This window comes from Chenopodium quinoa, unplaced genomic scaffold (genome assembly GCF_001683475.1).
Source record: "Chenopodium quinoa cultivar QQ74 unplaced genomic scaffold, ASM168347v1, whole genome shotgun sequence".
Taxonomy (NCBI): Eukaryota; Viridiplantae; Streptophyta; class Magnoliopsida; order Caryophyllales; family Amaranthaceae; genus Chenopodium; species Chenopodium quinoa.
In genome coordinates, this window is record NW_018743893.1 from 1,274,514 (window position 1) to 1,289,566 (window position 15,053).

Here is a 15,053-nt window from a genome sequence, read left to right on the forward strand (position 1 = left end):
TAGGCCCAATTATAGTAGGAATTGCCTATTTTTATAGAGGTCCACGCATTTCACGCTCCAAAAGATCAGCAACTTTAGTTTCAGGTAGAGTAGATAATTAAGCATGCCAAATTTGATTTAATGTTAGAAGTCGTTTGGTTTGCACGGGGTAAATGGAATGGAATGAACAAAGGGAATGAAATGAAATGGAATGAAAATCCCTCAAATGTAGTATGTTGTTTGGTTGTAAAAAAACAATGGGAATCACTAGATTCACCACCACCACTGTTAATCTCTTTCATTAAAATTTTCCCCACTCCCGGGCCACCGGCGACCCCCTGCCAGCACCCACAACCCCCAACCCCGGCCTCCTTGCCGTTCCCTCTCCCTTTTCCGACTCCTACCCACCACGTAAAAAACCCCAACTCCGACGACGTATCAATCTCATTGCTCCAACGTTCAGATTCGTTGGTGGTTTGAGGGGAGGGGAATGAGGTTTCGGTGATGGTGGTTTGGGGGAGGGGAGGGCGGCGACGACGGTGACGAAGGTAGCCGGGGGGTTTGGGGAGGGGAGCTGTTTCCGGTGATGTGTTGTTGGTGGTAATATTATAGTCACATGTTCATTGTTTATAGTGAAATGTTCTTTGAATTTTGTATCCGTATCATGTTCAACTTTTATGATGTACTTTTTTGTCACATAATGTTCATTGTTTATTGTGAAATGTTCTTTGAATTTTGTCTTTGAATCAAGATGGGTGGGTAAATATACATAATGTTCATTACATAATATAATCTTGTTCTTCATTAATATTACGAATGTTCTTTATCACTAGAGGAGGTTCCAAAAGAATATCGTTATCAATTTCAAAACAAAAATAAAATAAAATAAAATAAAATAAAATTAGATGATAATAAATACACAAAATAATAAATAACTAGATGGAAGCCCGTGCGATGCACGATTTTTTCATCTAAGATTTTTAATTATTTGATTTATTGTATTTAATAATTTCAGACAAAATTATAATAGTTTAATATTTCCTTTTTTTTTTACTATAATTTATAATGAATTTATTAAATATAAATAAATTGTAAATATGATATTTTTTCTGTTATATAAAATCTTTAATGTGAAATGATAAATTTATAGTAATTTAAATCCTAAATCATTATTCATTGTTTTACCATATTTTTTATTTCGATAGAATCACCAACCTCATCCACAACCAACCTACTACATCAATGGATAAATTGAACCGTGAAATGTTAGCCAAACTGAAATTGATATAAATTAAATCTTTACATTTATATAAAATAAATCAATATATTTACCAATAAATGAAAAATTGTTGCAATATAAAATCAAATTTATGTATTATTGGAATTTTTTCATCATCTCCAAAAATAACTAAAGCCAACCATATATTAAGTATATAACATCTAATCGTATGCCATTACATAAACAAATAAACGTTAAGTATCCTAAATAAATACAATGTAACTAATAATTACAAATATAAATTTAAACATAAGATTTTAAAAATTACCCGGATATTGATGACCTAAAACTAACACAAAATTACTAACACAAAATTCGCTTGATGGGGTTTTGTATTGATTCGAAATTTTATTTGTGTCGTATGATGTGTTATATTTGCATGTAAAATAACATTTAGTAAATAAAACATAAACATATAATCGTTGAATATCCTAAATTAATACAATGTAAGTAATAACTAGAAATACTAATTTAAACATAGGATTTTAAAAATTAAGCTAAAAATTACCCGGCCATTGATGACCAAAAATTAACACAAAATTACTAATACAAAATTCGCTTGATGAGGTTTTTTTTATTGATACGAAATTTTGTTTGTGTCGTATGATGTGTCAATTTATAATGGTAGGTATCACAAATTTTAATTTAATTATAATTAACGAACAATTTGTATTTATTATCATAAATACTATCAAAATTTATCTTATAATGATAGGTATCAAACTTTATTATAAGCGTTTATCATTTAAATATTTGTAGTATATTTTTTTGGATTTCTTATATACTCGTAGTATTGAATTAATAAATTTATCTTTTCCTATATTTTTACTTTATTTTTTTCATTAAAATAATTTAATTCGTGGATTATAATCTACATGGCATTAAAATTTTAGATATATCAAATCTAATTCGTTACTTTTATTTAGGTGGCGACATAATTTTTTAATTCAAAAATAAAAATACAAATCTTTCTTCTTATTGGTCGAAATAAGTATAGTTCTTACGTGGCGCTCCAAATGCTCTCCAAAAATGTCTACTTTATTTATATAATATATATATTAGATTAATAAATGATATTCAAAATAAATATCATATAATTAAAAATGTCATCTAAATCCTATGAATATAAGGTTCTATTTAAAGAATTCAAAGAACGTAAGCCTTAAAGCACATAAAAATTAAATATGTATCAAAAAATGAAAAAGAACATTAATCATAAATTCATAATCCAAAGAATATCATCTTCAACCTCCGAAAAATAACACAAATTCAGAAAAAATGCAAAATCTATTAATAGTTGAAAATTAATTATTGATTATCAAAACTAAAATCAATATTGATTTCACATGATCTAAATTCTGGAAAAAAAAAAACAATAATAATAATAAAAAAAACTTAAATACGTAAATATATAATAATTACCTTCTCCTTCGGATTCAAAGTCAACAAAATCACCATCATCATCAAAAAAAATTTCTTCCTCATGGCCATCCATTGCAAATCGACAATCCGAATCATGATAGAAATTTGTCCCGTACCACCATTTTTGCTATTAACCTTCTACTTCTCTATCTAAATATTGAATATCTCTCTCTAGATTTTTCCTCTCTGTTTTTAAAATTTAAAAATGAATGAATGTAGAGAAATTCTAATTTAAAAAGGTATAAATATGGAAGATAATAACATAATGCTTTAATTAAGAAATCAGTTACAAAAAAAAAGTGTTGTAGATTTACACAGGGTATGGTACACCCTAGTGTTTGATAGAATTTTCAGTTCTACTTAGCTATGAGCCCGTGATTAAGAAATTGCTGCTTCAGCTTCGGCCTCATTGAGGTTGATTTGCTTCTGCAGTACCTCTTGGAGGGTTTGCAGTCATAGTCTTGAGCCGTGGCCACAGGCCAACATAAGGGTTCATTCTTCCTAACATTTAAATGTTGCAACTCCACATATCAGTAGAATGACACAATATATAGATTTAAGGATCTTTGTCACAAGCGAAAGCAGCATGGTATGTACCAAGAAAGAGGACAAAATGATAAAATCTTCCACTTTTGTATCCATCGTCGTTACTAGCAATTCTCTGTGGAGTAGCGGGTTGAGACCTATCAGCAACAGCCGTGACACGAAATAGTTCAAGCCTAACACATCAAATTTCAACTATGGAGAGCTTCACTTGTACTAAATTACATGCTTTTGAAAATTAATAGGGTTTCATTAGTATTGGAAGGTCTATATTTGACAGTAATAGGGTTGCATTTTGGAATTGAATCCTATGCAAAATTCGAATACAACTCTACTAAATAAAGAGACTGTTTGCTAAGGGATATAGACGGAGAAAATATAGTCAAATATTCTTGATAATCTATGATTATACATTTGATCAAGCATATAATCAAGAAGAGAGAGCCAACAAGTACATTCATACCATCTTTGCATATAAACTATACTTTACATTTTTGGGTTTTGAGGGAACATCATAGTAGACCTTTATAACAAAAGTGACTTCGTTTGTTGCAACAACTTTCAATATTGACAGTAAATTGCATAGGAAAAGATGAAATGTGTCGCATCATTTTAGAATTTTATGAGATTTGAAATTATAGAACATATAGAAAAAATGATCCTTAGGTTTGTTGATATCAAAACACGGAATGATATTATTGTCATCTACTAAACGTTTTTTCTTTTTGGTATTTTGACAACATATAATAGTTAACTTATCTACTCCAAACCAAACAAGACCACACACAATGCACATTTTTAGACGGAAGCTCGTTTATTTAATTTATATCCTTTGTAAATGAATATAATTTTTATACTTGTATATCGTAAAGATATACATGAGATATTACGGAAAATTTATACGAGTAATAAACTTTAGAATAATAAAATTACCTTCATTCTTATTTCATATGTATATATGAAGTATATTGTATATCAACCTTAATTAGAATGTGCATGCATGAAGATAGTGAGCTAGCTTGCTTAAGGATCCAAAAATATGCTATTTCTAATTCTCATCTTTCTTTCTGATCTCTAATACTTGTATATACTTCTTACACAATTACAGTACTTGTATATATTCATATGTAACGATTGATCAAAAGTCAAGAAAGTAATCCGAAACTCTAGAAGCAACAAATTATAATCATAAAAGAGTTGAAAAATTAGCAAATTTCATGAATCTAGCTATCTAGTACGTCATTATTTCAATCCTTGAGAATTTTAGGTATGATTAGATTGGAGTACTATGCTCATGATGATAGACAGCTCATTTATAGCCAGGCATAATCAAAGATCCGGTTGACCACCGGGTCAATAGGTTTTGTATACATTGATTTATTGTTTTACAACATGCTTAGTCACCTAAATCGCATAAAAACCAACAATTATCAAGTTTTTATAGGAAGTATATATGTGATTTGCGATGTAGAAGTCTACAATATACAATACACTTATTGTATTTACAATATAGTGATATTTGATGCCGTGATGCAAGAAAATATTTCTTACATAAAATCCTACGTACAGTACAAGTATATACTTCCTCACATACATAACATCATATAGATTTGTTCTCGAATTAAACAACATCTAAGGTAAGACATTAAGCTAGATACATAATTAATATACTTCGTAGATTATCTATACAAACCCTAACTTGTAGGTCAAAGATTATGATATTATATATTCTTAATTAATAAACATGGCATCGATCATATAGATGGATTACACTTGCCCAATATAAATTTTGTTATGAAATAATTAATAATATAAACTCATATCAATTTATTAGGAACACATAGGTTGATTAAGATCGAGTGCAAACTATCATTATATATCACACAAGAAAATTAATAAAAATAAAATATAATAAAAACGTCATAATTCTAGAAATCAAAGGTAATACAAAGTACAAATCAAGGGTAAAATCAAAGAAAATTTATTAAACAAGCAATGATAAAGTGTAAACTTATCAAAGAACTTTGTTTCAAATTAATACAAAAAACACGCGAATACAATTAATTAAAAATTGCACGACATAAAAAAAAACATAGTAATAGTAATAACAGTACAGAAATTAGATAATATAAAAACTTAATTTTGATGGAGATCTTGCAAAAAGGATTTAGATCTACCTAATTAAACAAACCAAAAAACCAAGTTAGCTAGATGTCTAGCCAACTAGGGCTAATTAACGTACAAACAATCGGACCAAGATGCTTGATTCCCCGTGATGAGCAACTAACAACTCAAGAGATAGAAAGAAATATTTAAGAGAGAATAAATTAAACCTCTTTTTAATTTCTTCAACTTTGTTTTGTTTGTTGCTTCAAATAGTAAGAAGAATAGTCATCATGTTGTTGTTGCTGCTCTTCTTCTAGTTGTTGTTGATGATGATAATGATAATAAGGTGTCGTGTTCGAGGGGGAGGTTGAAATAGCAATAGTAATAATAACAGGACACGACGATTATTTGAGGACAGAGGAAGTACGACGAGAGGAGGATAGTGGTGGAGGAAATGATGGTGATGATGAGAGTTGAAAAAAGGAATAAGAAGAGGAGTGAGGATGTAATGATGATGATGAACAAGAGTCAGAGTGTAGGGTAATAATAATAAGAGACTACTAATTTTAGAGGAGGAAGAAAACATCATCATGATGAATTTCTTTGTTTTTTTTTTGGGGTAGGTGTTTGATTTTGATGATAATTTGTGTGAGAATGTAGGAGTTTATTTTTTTGGGGGATAATCAAGAAATATTGTTTGTAATTGAGTACCAAAAATGAAAGAGGCTAAGAAGAAAAAAACAAGAATGGTTTGCGTGCACTCACCATCATCATGATTTCTATCTCATTCATTCTCTCTCTTTTAATTTTCTCTCTCCTCTTTGTTTCTGACTCTCACACATTCTATCTTTGAGATGGAATTATGATGATGGAGATAATTATGAAGAGGGTAAGGAGGCTCTTTTTGGTGGGTCCCATTTTAGGGGGTCATACACCCTTATTCTCTAAAGTATGTGCCCTAGCTAATTTACCACTATTTTTAATGGTTTCTTCCTTTTTTGTATCTGTGGTGGACGTATATCATGATTCATTCAACTTTTGAATGTTTTTTCCCCTTATGATGAAGAGAAGAACCACCTTACTGAATTGAGATTTCTTACAAGTCAATTTAGTCAAACTTTGTATGTGAGATTTCATTAAAAGTGAGGGAAAATAATATGGAGTAAGATCATTATTCTCATTCTTTTCAGAGTGAGCCCAAGTAAAATTTGATTTAGTACCATGATCTTTAAGTCATGAGGCAAAATTCTTAAGAAGACGAAGAATAATAATGAACCAGGGATTAAAGTAAGCAATTTACAATAAAAATAAGTTTAACAAAAGTAAGTTTTATAGTAAGTGCATGTAGATAAATTTAAATATGTGAACATCATGTGATTCAAATGAACTCTTAGCTCATGTAAACTGTTTTAGCAAAACCTAGGCAATTGATTTTAGCATTCCTAAAGCTAGGATTGTCATGTAATCATTCTCAAAATGTACGTTTACCTTATATCTTATGTACCTCGAATCCGGTTATCCCAAGTCCTTTTCAAAGTACTCCATAATTTTGTTAACGTTAAACTTAATTAAATTTTACATTTTTCATATCCTTGTAAATTTATACTCTCGTAATATAACAAATGAAGAAATATTAGAATGCCCTTAATTAGTTATTCCATATATTTTGAAAGGTACATTCACAATAATGACCCTATCTCATGGGTTACAATAATATAGAATAGAAAGGAGTGATGAATTGATCCTTAATGAGGTAATTAGGTTGGGTATCTTGTAGAACAACTAGCTACATTGTAATAATTAAGGTCAAAATAAAGTAGTCCTCAGCTCGGCCAATATAATTGGTAATCTATCTTGTACAAGTAATTATGTTATGATGATGCAATGTGGTGTACGTACGTAATCATGAGTGTATCATTGTGACAATATGGTGCATCATAGATAACAAGCAAGCATAAGAGCTATCGCTAGGTGAATAGTTATGTTTATGTAGAATAAGAATGAAGGAATTCGAGCAGCAGATTAATACGCTACAATCTCATCAATCATTACAGGTAAAACTAATCAACTCATTAAGTGATATGAGCCCCATTAATAAAATGACTCCCTAATCTATGTTTTTATTAACATTTTTTAGTTGAATAATGATAGCCACTGTCCTAATATTGGTGTAGTATATAATTATTGGGTAGTCTAAGATGCGGTTGCAGAGTTGAAAACATTCTTTTTAAGTGTCTCAATAATAATAATCTTGTTATACAAATATTAATTGTAAGAAAAGGCTGTTTATGACTGTATATGCATGCTTTTATTAGAATATTGTTGGGACTTGGGAGTAGATTAGATGCTTTGGTGCTTTATTGGGTTTAGTTATGAACAACAAAATCATGGATCTTAGGAATCACAGAGGCCTTCACATAAATATATATTGATTGGAAAGTGAGAGATTAGAAAGCCTCTTTTTGGTTGTCCTCTTAACCAAGTTATTTTATGGATTCTAAGCTAGTTTGCAACTCTACTTCAAAATTCACCAAATTGTGTAACGCTTAAGTTAATATAATTAATCTTGATCCAGTCCAGTGGTTAGAACATCGATTATGTTTTTCATCTCTATTAGGGTTGGGTCTTGTTCTTTTGAGGTGGTCTGCTCTGCTTTGCTGAGTATAAATTAGCTGATGTGCTCTCCCGACACCTATTCTGCTCTGCTCTGCCAAAAGCTCAAAAACACACGGCCTATTGTGTCTTAGGAAATTGTAATGCATAGCTGCGTAAGTTAATTTTAATCTAGTACATGGTTAGAAAATATGTATGTGTTCAATAGTGTCATGACTTGAAAATCACGAGTTTGATTCTCAACTCTATTATTAGGGACACAACGCCTTGTGGGAGCTAATGATATTTAATTATTTTTATTGATTTATGTATTTACATCTCTATAATCCATTAATCAACTACTTCTTCCAAATAACTAAAAAAAAAAATTAAATAAATAAAAAAAATGGCGAGATAGCCTTGTCCGTAGGACTAATTATCTGGCCATTAAATGTGCTTACTTCAAGACAAGGGCATGTATTTCAACAAGCTTTATTTGACTGCTTATATGTATGAGTGTGGCCTTGACTTCCTTAAGCATGATTAAGTTATTATATATCTTTATTAACTTTCTACTTCGTTCTTCGAGATTATGAGTTAAATATGACACAGGTACACTTCACTCCAAATTTATTTTACTATATACTTATATATTTAGTTCTCCTCTTCATTCCTATTTACATTTGCAACCCATCCATTTCATTGATGTTATGAATAGGAATAACTAATCTAGAGTAATACAATTATACAAGGATTAAATCATCCAAACTTTTAACGTCGCAAGCTTTACCCTTTTACTACACAATGATGCAGCCCTAATTAGATGTATGGAGTTTTATTATTCTTAAACTATGATATGTTACATAAAATAATTGTAATCACCCTAGTTGGTCGGAAAATCTAAGTCGGTCAAAAGAAATGTCATTATAAGAAGACATGGAGAACAAAGGAGGTCTAGTTGACGCCATTAAAATTTATGTTTTGATCGATATCTTGCATTTAAAATGCTCCATTATATTATAAAACTTCGTCTATATGTAAACTTGCATTCGTCTATATGGTTTGATCATTAAGGATTGTATTCTTTGGGGGCTATGCTAGCTCCTAATCTCCCCATCATGGAGACATTGGAAGATTTAAAATTTGTAAGGTAATTAATTAAAGTATGTATCAAAAATATTTACCAAACTTAATTTGACATTTAGGGTTTGACTCTGACAAAGTTTGATGAAAATTCTAGCCTTTTTGATCAACTTTTTTAAGTTGGTTAGCCAAAAAAGGCATTTTAGTGGAAAGACCACAAAGTAGGCATAAATGTCTAAAGATAAAGAAAAGTTAAGGGATTTTCTGATAAAAGATGGTCTTTTAATTTAACTTACATTACTTAGAGATCCAATTTTTTTTATACATCAAAACAAAGTCTAAAACCTAAAGGATAAAGATGATTAAGAAAGCTCACCCTATTTTTTTGTTCATCAATTAAATTAACTTAAATTATTACTTGTATTAAAAATGTAAAAAAAAATAAAATAATAAATAAATAAAAAATTAAAGAAATAGTCTCAATGGAATCTTGAATAAACCTGATGATATCACATGGCAATGTGCCAATTCATCTGATCTGTGTAAAATTTTGCTTTTCTCTTTTGCAGGGGTTCCCACCAAAAAGATCCCATATATCTTATATGCTAAAAGTATTGTCATTTGCATCACAAAAGAATATTTCTGTTGATTAGAGTACATCTAATTGGATTTAATCTAACTAAGATTAGCTCATTAGCAGTTTAAAGTGCAGTATTGCTGAATGAAAATTTGAATGTAATTCTCTAACGGCAAGATTTTGTATAATGCAAACTAATAAGAACTTATGTTGGAATATTAAAAGTAACAACTCATTTCCCCAAAGCCTTCAAACTTTGGCGGACCTTGTTTTAGCCTAGTACTAGTATGTCCCTGCTCGGGTTCTTTACAAAAACAAAAAATATTGCATCTTAAAAAAAATAAAGTGAGTAAAAAAATTCATGTGCTAACATTAGGTTGGGCTGAGCTTTAATTTGTCTGTTGAAAGGCTATTTTGTAGAAACATTTGGAGTTGGACTGGAAACTCCAGCCCTCAAACATGGGCTTTTTTGTTGGGCCAGTCCAGGCTATCATAAGGAAGTAATGGCAATATAATTCAACATATCTCTTCGTATCTTAATTTGTATGCATATAATTACTATAAACTCACTTTGGCATTCAAAAATGGAGTTAGCATTAATTTAAAATGGTATACACCAAATGAGAAATGACTCAAGTTAAGGGGAGGAAAATCATTTGTGGTGGATCCATAATTAATTCATAAAAATCTTGTCTAAAATGATTACATATGAGAAAGTTGTGTAGTGAATGTCCATGATCTTTGTCAAAATATAAACCACACGTAAAATGGACAAGCATTGGTCATTGGACATTTCCTTGTCTTCCTCCAAGCAAGATTACCAGTATATTGGTATATTCCCACATCCTCTTGCCTCTAATAATGCTACTTAAGAATTATGCACCTTGTACAAAAAAATCTGTACTTTTTAAAAAATTTAGATTTTTATCAAAATTATGATATAATACTTGTTTAACGTTGCCTAATACATATTTCAATGTAGGAGTCTATTTATTAGTGTGCTACTTAAAATTATTTCATTTTTAAGGATAAATTGATAGGTTGTACTTGTAATGAGGAAGCTTCTAAAATTCAAATTTCAAAATTATTAAATATGATAGCTAAAATAAAAAATAAAAAAAAATAAAAAAATAAAAAATAAAAAAAAGATGACATCATCCTTGCATTTAGGCGGGAAATTTTTTATTATGAGAGTGACGCATGTGGATAGTGATGACGTCAGCAACATTTTGTTTTAGTAATAGATAATTTTTTTGACTGGAAGCAGAGATATTTTATTAAACATCAAAGTGGAATCAGCCATAACAAAAGCAGTTACATCACTTGAAAAATCTTCCATCCAAACTCTAAGCTCATCAAATTGACTACACAATTTAGCTAAATTATGGGCCACCATGTTGCCAGAATGTTTCACAAAGGAAAAAGAGCAGGAGTGGCACCTTTGTGAGAGCTTAAGTATATCATTCACAATCGTACCGAAGGCATTTGGCGTAACCGTCCCTTTGGCCAAAGCATTGTGTAACTTCAAGCAATCTGACTCCAAGCATACCCTTGTAAACCCCGATTCAATTGTTATGTTCAAAGCATGTCTCATGGCGAGAGCTTCCGCAATATCAGGTTCGAAAGAGGCATCGAGCTTCAAGCAGGTGAAAACCATGATAGAACAATGTCTACTACAAGAGGGGGGGTGAATTGTAGACTATAGAAAATTTTACGAAATTAAACTATCTACTAACAGAGAAGACACTCGAGATAGGCAATGAATGATTTCACTATGTAAAGATGAATTACAATCGCTAATATTCTGCCTAGACTCAAGTTCCGTGAGGAACTCAAGTTTACCCAACTACGATCCCTCAATCGCAGTTTCACACTCTCTGTAATTCGACTCTGAATCACTTGTACAATGTGATGAACTCTCTCAAGCCTCACACTTACAACTCTCACAAACCCCAATCCCAATTACAAAGTAATTACAAGGATTTCCCTAATGCACTCAAGAAACTTAAGGATGGAAGGAACTCTGGTTTCAAAACACATTTATGCTCAGAAAACTTAAGTTGTTTTTCCACACATTCAAAAAGCCACGTTGATCTATTTTTACAGGGAGATTATCCAAGCTTCCATCATGTTTCCACTTCCCCCTCAATCCCATGTTCACCTATACTGGGAAGTTGGGATGTAAGTAGAGGAAGTTGAGAAACATGATTTCACTAACTTGACTCTCAAGTCCAACGTGCATCCTGTTTTTAAGCAAACAGAATTTTACCAAGTCAAAATCAGTTTAAAAGATTATTTATTAAAAAGATAAATATTTATTTATTAAAAAGATACTTAAACAATTAATTAATTTAAAATAAAATTATCTTTTAAATTGAAGAATTATTTAGATTTTATTTATTTATGAAATAAATCTATTCAAACTGATTTTATCTCTTCCTTAAATTAAGGATTTTGAAAACTGTTGTAAAACTGTCGTTTAGAAAGTTTTCTGAGTCATCCGTCAAGTTCCTTCACGAACTTCGAGTTTCTTTATTAATTCCTTCCAACACTTAGGCTTCTCAAGTAAGTACAAGAATATACTAAGTATATGGAGTTTATGAGGATATCTTGATTTCTTGCATCTTACGTCAAGTCTTCCAAACTCTTATGTTCCTACTCCGGAACATGTATTTGTGTACCTGAATCTTTCTGTTCAACCAAGACTCATAAACATCATTAGTCAGAGTTTGTTTTATGAAAGTCAATCATCAAAATATTAAGGTAGTAAATTCAACAATATTCCCCCTTTTTGATGATGACAAGCAAAAACAAACTCGGTTAAACAAAATAATCATCCAGGTAGTCAGAGTAACCATTAACTAAGTAAACCAACAGAATTATTAAAACGAAAAATTAACTAAGTGCAAAGAAGTCTGCATCGTCAAAATTGTGAAATTTATACCTTTGTACTTAAATGATGAAGACTTGAAATGGTATCGGTTTGAGTCCGGCTTTCTGAGTTTGTTCCTCTTTTTCCCCCTTTTGGCATTATCAAAATAATAGAAAGAGCATGCTATACATAGTACTAAACCACGGAGGGATTAGTAAATCTGAATTCATAAACAATCGAGCATGCGCACACAGAACATATGTAACCAAAATGAGAATATCAAATTCAAAAACAAATCGAGCCAGTTGAGTTCAAATCGAGCCAGTTGAGTTGAACAATCGGCTCGATTTGTTTTTGAATATAGAATTAATTTGGCATTCAAAAATGGAGTTAGAATTAATTTAAAATGGTATACACCAAATGAGAAATGACTCAAGTTAAGGGGAGGAAAATCATTTGCGGTGGATCCTAATTAATTCATAATAATCTTGTCTAAAATGATTACGTATGAGAAAGTTGTGTAGTGAATGTCCATCATCTCTGTCAAAATATAAACCACACGTAAAATGGACAACCATTGGTCATTGGACACTTCCTTGTCTTCCTCCAAGCAAGATTACCACTATATTGGTATGTTCCCACATCCTTATGCCTCCAATAATGCTACTTCCTATGTCTCTAAATAAAATAATTATTTGTGTTTAACATGTTAAATATAATCTATTTGTCTTTAAAGAAAATTATTATTAGCCTTATATATATATATATATATATATATATATATATATATATATATATATATATATATATATATATATATATATATATATTAGGTTAGTTTTCACGGTTTATGTAAAATCTATTTTTATAATTTATACATTTTTTTAGAGAAATGGATAAAGATAAATAAGAATTATGCACCTTGTACAAAAATATTTGTACTTTTAAAACTTTTTAGATTTTTATCAAAAAATAAGATATAATACCTGTTGAATGTCACCTAATACTATTTCAATGTAGGAGTCTATTAATTAGTGTGCTACTTAAAATTATTTCATGTCTAAGGATAAATTGATAGGTTGTAGTTGTAATGTATAAGATTCTAAAATTCAAATTTCAAAATTATTAAATATGATAGCTCAAAAAAATGACATCATCCTTGTATTTAGGCGGGAAATTTTTTATTATGAGAGTGACATGTGGATAGTAATGACGTCAACAACGTTTTGTTTTAGTAATAGTTAAATTTTTTTTTTTACGGGAAGCAGAGATATTTTATTAAACATCAAAGTGGCTTAAATCAGCCATAACAAAAGCAGTTACATCACTTGAAAAATCCTCCATCCAAACTCTAAGCTCATCAAATTGACTACACAATTTAGCTAAATTATGGGCCACCATGTTGCCAGAATGTTTCACAAAGGAGGAAGAGCAGGAGTGGCACCTTTGTGAGAGCTTCATTATATCATTCACAATCGTAACGAAGGCATTTGGCCAAAGCATTGTGTAACTTGAAGCAATCTGACTCCAAGCATACCCTTGTGAACCCCGATTCAATTGTTATGTTCAAAGCATGTCTAGAGCTTCCGCAACATTAGGTTTGAAAGAGCCATCGAGCTTCAAGCATGTGGAAACTGTTGGAAATAAATGCTAAGAAAGGTTTTTATTTGGGATTTGTTAAACATCACCCACAAATCTCTACATAAAGCCCACAATTATTTTTACTTCGACTCTTTTGCCCTTTTTCAAATTTTTATCGAAACCGTAATTCACTTTCACGAAGAATGTGGAGCTAGAGTGGATTGCTGAGGGACACCGAAGAGCCGTCATCGTCGCCGGAAAGCGAGATAGTCCGGGGAAAAAATTACGAAAAGTAGGGGTGGCGTCTGGCCGAAACACCACTACCGTGGCGGTGGCGTCTGGCCGGGACGCCGCAACCGTGGCGGTGGCGTCTGGCCGGGACGCTCCAACCGTGGCGGTGGCGTCTGGCCAGGACGCCGCCACCATGGCTGTGGCGTCTGGTGGCGGCGTCCTGGCCAGACGCCACTCCTATTTTTTGTATTATTTTTTTTTTATTTAAACTTTTTGTAATTTTTTGTAATTTTTTTCCTTTTTTTTAATTTTATTTAAACTTTTTGTAATTTTTTTAATTTTTTTTTGTTTTTTTGGTTTTTTAACTTTGATAAATTTGAATTAAATATGCATTAATAAGTTATGTTAAAAAATAATTGTTTTAAATATAAACATAAAAAAATACAACAAATTTGAAAAAAATATATAAAAATAAACAAAAAAAAATATACAATAAAATGAAAAAAAAATATAAACATAAACCAAAAAAAAATCTGAAAAAAATAAAAAAATTACAGAAAACTAAAAAAACAAAATTAACATAAACAAAAAAAATAAAAAAAAGGGTGGCGGCGCCCAGGCCAAACGCCAGCCCCATGGCGGCGGCGCCCTCACAAGACGCCACCACCGTGGCCCTAGCGTCCCGGCCAGCCACCGCCGCCGCTGTGGAGCTGGCGTCTGGCCTGGGCGCAGCCATGGCGTCCTGGCCAGGCGCCCCGCCCTCTTCGAGTTTTTTTTTTTTAAATTTA

The 15,053-nt window shown here is 31.1% G+C and overlaps 1 long non-coding RNA gene across 2 annotated transcripts; it reads right to left on the minus strand.

Moving 5' to 3' along the window:
• Positions 1–2,896: 2,896 nt before the first annotated feature.
• Positions 2,897–6,202, minus strand: LOC110686712. 2 transcript variants are annotated; one of them, XR_002504289.1, is made up of 2 exons: positions 5,557–6,202; positions 2,897–3,341 (listed from the first exon to the last, which is right to left on the minus strand). It is a non-coding gene; the product is annotated as an uncharacterized LOC110686712 (long non-coding RNA). The 2 variants fall into 2 exon arrangements; XR_002504288.1 differs by having other exon boundaries at positions 2,897–3,363.
• Positions 6,203–15,053: the final 8,851 nt, after the last annotated feature.